This window comes from Mus pahari, chromosome 19 (genome assembly GCF_900095145.1).
Source record: "Mus pahari chromosome 19, PAHARI_EIJ_v1.1, whole genome shotgun sequence".
Lineage (NCBI taxonomy): Eukaryota > Metazoa > Chordata > Mammalia > Rodentia > Muridae > Mus > Mus pahari.
In genome coordinates this window covers 48,534,159-48,540,866 of record NC_034608.1, presented here as the reverse complement: position 1 = coordinate 48,540,866, position 6,708 = coordinate 48,534,159, and the positions used below count along the sequence as shown (strand labels likewise).

The 6,708-nt window shown below is 43.1% G+C and overlaps 1 protein-coding gene across 1 annotated transcript in view; it reads right to left on the bottom strand.

Annotated features, from left to right (window-relative positions):
• Fut10 (fucosyltransferase 10) overlaps positions 1-6,708 on the bottom strand; it is a 68,089-nt gene that overhangs the window by 23,786 nt on the left and 37,595 nt on the right. The gene's annotated exons all lie outside the window — the stretch shown is intronic.

Below are 6,708 nucleotides of genomic sequence, written 5' to 3'. Positions count from 1 at the left end.
CGTGTAGGAGAGTTGGTGTCTACACATGGGATGGTTAAGTAAGTGGCTTGTCTCTGGTCACTGTAGGTCCTTTCTTTTTTCTTTTTTTTTTTTTTTTTTTTTCCCACGTCTTTCCTTTGGACAGGAACATTTCTGGGATAAAAAAATTTGAGATTCATGTGAGGCCCCATCCCTCAGCTGGGGGCCATGCCTGTCTACTGGAGGTGGTGTCTACAGGGTGTATCTCCCCATTGTTGGATATTTCGGCTAAAGTCATCACCGTTGGTTCCTGGGTGCCTCTCTATTCCCTGGAGTCTGGGACTTTCAGTGGCTATAACAGTTCCCCATCCCTCTATTCTACATGTTCCTATTCAATTTCCTGATCCTCTGTACTTCTCTCCTGCCCTTTACAACACCTGTTCCTGCATCCCTTTTCCCCCTCACCCTTCTATCTCCCTCCCTGGTCCCTCCTTCCCTCTAGCTCCTGTGATAATTCTGTTCCCCATGCTATGTAGGATTGTTTGGGGTTTTTTTTTTTCCATTTTATTAAAAAAGGTACCGAGGGTGGGGTACCTGGGCAGATTTTTTAAAGAGACACTATTACTACTCTATTGCCTTCTGCAAGTGCCTCTTCACTCCAGAAGTGTTGTCTACAAGACAGGAGGAGATATAGAGACATCAAGATAGACAGACAGTTCCTTAACAAGAAAAGAGCAAGGAAGCCAAAATGGTGGAATGCAACCGGGCTGGCAGATGGATTGAACAGGTTAAGTTGGGAGGGACCGTGCAAGAGCTGCCTTAAGAAATATACGGGAAAGATTTTTTTTTTTTTTAATCCAAAATGACTGATTTCAACAGAGTGCAGTTGATCAATCTTAGTCAAAATGGTAGTCAGAGGCTTTTAAAGACAAAAGCATTGATAATGGTGCTATATTACAGACGACTGCAGGGACGGGCATGAATTGGCAAGCGCATCAAAAAATAAAGAGGCATAGCAACCTTGTAATGAGGAGTGACTCTGGCTTCCACGGGATTCATTGAAAAACCTTTAAAATATGATAATATGCAGATAGACGTGATGGATGTGCTGAGCAGTTATTTCCTGACCACGTGGGTAGTTCCACTCAGGAAAAACTAATGTCTATGACTAAGGAAGAAAAATAAGACTTTATCACAATATGGAATTTCCGTGTGCTCCTGATGATAATACTGTGAACACTGGCTTGAGGTTTTTAAACATTAATTAAGGAAATAGCAAAACCAAAACTACACACGCATGCTGCGCGCACACGCACACACAAAGACAAACAAAATGAAATAATACTCCATCTTCTACTACCTTCTGGGGGAATTAAAATGTACCAAATAACTATAGCAGTATGAAACACAGTCATTAGTGGGCTCATAAAAATTAGTTACTTAAGGTAGGTGCAATTTCTCTCAACTAACTCTTTGACGTCAACAGCACATCAATGAGAAGTCGGATGAGACTGAAGCTGCCTACTCACGAGTTATGAGCTCACATGGCAGGCAGGATGAGAGTCCTATGGGACACCCTGCACCATCAAGCCAATAGTCCAAGGTCCACATTAACTATGTGGCGTTTAACCCCACCTTCACTGGTAGATAACATCTAATGTGGAGGAGTCAACACTTGTAGAGGAAACCAGATATCCCATACCTGGCTGACTAAGGGGTATGAGAATGATGAAGCATTTCTGGGAATAGGTACCATATGTTACTAGGATGGATACACAAGAGGGTCTCAGTAATACTCAGAATCGGTGACCTGCTCCTCATCAGGTACATGATCCCCTACATGCTACGGCCTGATGGGGAAACCCGAGTTATAACCACCTTTGCACTTTGTGACTACTGTACCAATGTTGCTCAATAGTTCTTTCCTGTTCAGTAATTCTGCAATGTGTGACCTCCCCCAAAGTCAATCCAATGACACACTGAGCAGGTGCACATTGTGGAAGTGGACTGACCCTAGGCCTTTCAGGTAGGGAATTCTAGAGTGCTGTTTTATTGTGTTACACCAATGCTTTGTATTATATGTGACTTCATCCTGCAAACCTGTTCCCCCAGAATCCCCGATCCACTGGCCTGCAACTAGGTCTGGCCAACGGGAGCACTGAGGGTTGGGGAATGAGGAGACCTCCCCCAATGGAGGCTCGAGAAGGGCATTCATTATGTTGTCACTCTTCAAGAAACCAGCCCACAGTGGTTTCCTGTCAGACAACGCTGCAACCCTTGTGCAACAGTCACTCCATGGCTCATCTAACTCCATGCCTAACTTCTGCTTTCTCACCAGAATATAACTGACACAGGGTGTATTTCTACTTTACATCTGCCAACAACTTATCCCAAAATGTACAGTAAATTTCCTCTTGCCCTTCTGCTTCCTCACTCTTCTAGAATACTACCTGCTTGCTTGCTTGCTTGCTTGCTTGCTTGCTTGCTTGCTTCCATGTACCCTTCACATGTCTAATGCCTCGTCAGCACCATCTTGGGCTTATAATTTCCCTGCAGAGATTCACTTTCCAACTTATTTCCCTTACACACACACACACACACACACACACACACAAAATACACAATTTTATCAGCATACAGTCAGAAAGGCGGCTCAGCAGGTAAAGAGGGTTGCTGTCAAGCCTGAGGACTGAGGTTTGATCCTCTAGTCCCACCTGGTGCAAGACCGCTCCTGTGAGCTGTCCTCTCTAATTTACATGTGTGTGCACATGCTTGCATGCATGTGCGGGCTCATGCACACACATCAAATAAAGGAATAAAATGTATAAAAAAACATTAAAGTAGTGTTAATGACATAGAATCCTTCTATGAACCACATCCTTGTTACTTAATTGCAGTCCATAAATATGGAGACAGCAAAAGTAAGTAAGACAGCAGCACGATTCCCAAAGAGCCCAGAGTGACCGGTCCTGCAACTTAAGACATTAAACTAAAACTCTGGAACAAAATGAGCCTCAGGGCACTTCCGATGATGATGTAAATGTTAAATCATTAGCTGAAATTCAAATTAGAGCATGAAACATACACATAGCCACTGCAGAAGAAAGAAAGGAGTAATTATTTCTGACTAGTCTAAGAGATTGATGCTGAACTACTGACGACTACACAGAAAGCCTAGTAATCAAAAAATTAGGCTCAATTACCAGCTCAAGACAAACACAAAAGCAATCTCTGGTTGGTCTATGAATATAATCTGCATGATGATGATGATAATGTAAAGAGTGACTACTGATCTGCCAAACATGGTAATTAGTCATGTTGGAGCATGAGAGGCAACGGGAAAGCAATGAATGAATGCTCGTTCATCTTAGAGGAGCTGAGGTGCTTCTGGAACCTTCTGGGAAGGGGGGAGGAAGAGAAGATGGCTATTCAACTGCAGTACCTCAGGGGAATGAAAGGCAAGTTAGGTGCTTTCTCCAACACCAGAACAGGAAGTCTGACAGAAACGACTTACGGAAGGAAGGGTTACTTGGCTCACAGTCTAAGGCTACAGTTAGCACAGTGGTGACATCACAGTGGCAGGAACTGGAGACAGCTGCTCACAGTGCATCCATAGTTGGGACAGAGAGATGTGTACTGATGGCTAACATCATCCTTCTTTCCTATTCTGCTTTGGACTCCACCCATGGAATGGTGCTCCCTACAGTCATCCCACCCCAGTTAACACAGCCTGGAGACTCCTCATAAACACAATTAAAGGTTGTGTTTGGTTGGCACCCCTGCATAGCTGGGAAACCCCATCTGCCCTCCTTCCCCCCAACCCTGCATGCATGGAGAAAACTCCAGGCTAACACAGCATAACTCCTCGACTCCAGGTTTCTGGAAACCCGCCCAAGAGTGCCCAGGGTTAGTTTCTGACCATGTATGGACACAATCCCAGCTGCTAGCTGACATGTCATCACCCAAGATCTGTAAAACCCCCTTGCTTTAGCCTGGGCTTGTGACTTCACTGTCTCTTTCTGTGAGATTGGTGAATCCATCCAAGAGCTGCCTCCTAATAAACCTGCCGTCATTTCCTTTCAATCTGGTCTAATCTGGCCATTATCAGTGTCACCAAGGGAGAGAAAAAGCCTACCAGTTTGTCTTCCAAGTGATTCTGGACTCACGTAGACAGTATTAACCAGACCGCCCTCTCCTCTGTTTTCTTCACCTTCTGGATCACACAGCTAGCTGTTAAGATTCTGTGGCCTGCAATTCCACCCCATGAGATCAACAGGTACATATGACCATAAAAACAGATACCAAATTAGAGAGACACTGGTGCAACAAATCACTTTTCTTATGAAATTTTTATTGCCTTATTTCTTGGGTAAGTTTTATGTTAATTTTCCACGATACTATTTCATGGCAAATGAGTCTGTTACAGTACTACCTCGTTAAAATAACATAATGCAATAAAATATAAGCAATGCTTTAGGACCCAAGTATTCTTTGCAAACATTTATAAAGTCAGTGATTTGAGAAAGAATAAGTTATAGACAAAGGAAAGCAAGGCTAAAAATATGTTATACTCTTAGCTTTGAAATGAAAGATGGTTCGGTTGGCTGTAAATTCTTAGTTCTCCCATGCTGACCTGACCCTACTTGCCTACGTGTTTACCCTCAGCGAGCAGTCATGAAGAAATACTAAATTGCTTTCTGAACCCATGTGAAATCCTGATGTTACAGCTGGCAACGAAATCAACAACCCAAACATATATTAAGTTTGTCTGTGAAACTTTTGTCTGAGTCCAATGCAAAAGTAAACAACCAATACAATTGTGTTTAAACAAGGAAAATAAAATGTCTGACTTGCTAGTGCTTGAAATTTTTCCTTTTTCGTTTTTTATTTTGGTTCAAACTACTTAGTTATTAAAAGTATTCAAGTTTTGAATGGAAAGTACTTTTCAGAGGCAAATTCAATAGCGTATATCAACATTCTGATGTATAGACTGACCTAACAGTTCAGACTGAGAACTAATCGTATATATGGGCGAAGACCAAATGTGTTCAAAGTAACTGTTACAGGTTGATCTGGGCACTCTACAAAGACTCCTGTGTTAAAGGCTTAGTGATCTGCCTGCCATTAGCCTGTAAGGGTGAAACCTTCAAGGAATGGGGCCTAGCAGAAGGCAGTTGAGACAGTAACGAGAATACCCCCCGGAACCAAGGAGGAGACCCGGCCCTCCTCTCCTCTCTGCTTCCTGGCAGAAAATTCGTTCCGTGCCAACCTCCTGTGCTGTTACCACGGCCAAAACAGAAATGAGGCAACGGCCACACTGAACCTGTGTGGTATTTCCTCATCTTGTTTACCTCAAGTATTTTCGTCAAGGAGTAGATGTCTGACGAACACCCTGAGCACAAGCAGGGAAGGTGAGCAGAAGGGGTGCTCAGCAAGGCTACACTGCAAGCCCAGCTGCAGTTGCTTGTAAGGCTGCAATAGCTCTGAACCAATACGGTGTGAAAATGCCTAGATGTATATACATGCGTATGTATGTATGAATAGTGTGTGTGTGTGTGTGTAAGTGTGAGACTCAGTTCCATAAGATACACAAATCTACATGCCAAACAATTTTACATTAAAACTCTGAAAGCCCTGAATACAACCAGAATGTGGCTCATAAAAGGTGAAATTTCACTCTTCCCCGGGAGACGGCTTTTGCTGTTTAAATTTTTCTACAGTGATACATTCAGGCACCGTTTGTCTAATTTTTCATAAAAAACAGAAATTTATAGAGCAAGACAAAGGAAGGCATAAGAAAGCCTCAGAAACTTAGTAAAGTGTGGAAGAGCTCAGACACATTCCTAAAACTGCCACCTGGTCCCCACCGCTGCTTAAGAAATACTGCCCCTGGCAGCCTGCCTGCTTCTGAGAATATCTTGGAGCGTAATTTATATGGGGAAATTATGTGGTACAGTAAACTGCCAGGGGTCTCATCTACCTCGGAGGGGGAAGGGCGGGATAAACTTGGGCATCGGCAGGTGGAACAGTCTGCTAATTTTCAGCTAAGGAATATGTCAGATGCAAATGAAGATCAACACCACATATCAGAAGTCCTGCGAGAAGAACATCTTGCTGGCCTGGTCGGCCATCATTGGGAAGAGAGGCCCCTTGGTCTTGCAAACTTTATATGCTCCAGCACAGGGGAACGCCAGGGCCAAGAAGGGGGAGTGGGTGGATAGGTGGAACAGGGGCCGGGGGGAGGGTATAGGGAACTTTCGGGATAGCATTTGAAATGTAAATAAAGAAAATATCTAATAAAAAAAGAAAGAAAGAAAGAAAGAAAGAAAGAAAGAAAGAAAGAAAGAAAGAAAGAAAGAAAGAAAGAAAGAAAGAAAGAAAGAAGAAAGAAAGAAAGAAAAAACATCTTGCAATTCAGCTTTAAAAAAACAGCTAGGCCCTGGCAGTGGTGGCACAAACCTTTAATTCCAGCCCTTGGGAGATAAGAGGCAGCTGAATCTCTGTGAGTTCGAGACCAGCCTGGTCTATGGATCAAGTTCCAGGACAGCCAGGACCCTGTCTTGAAAAACAAACAAAAATTAAGCTATCAAATCAGGCGCCTTACCTTGAAATAACAGCACCTCATAGTTTAATGTGTTAGACTGTAATGCTTTCGATTGGGCACTTCCTTTTGTTTTTTTGTTTTGTTTTGTTTTGTTTTTTTTCAAGACAGGGTTTCTCTGTGTAGCTCTGGCTGTCCTGGAACTCACT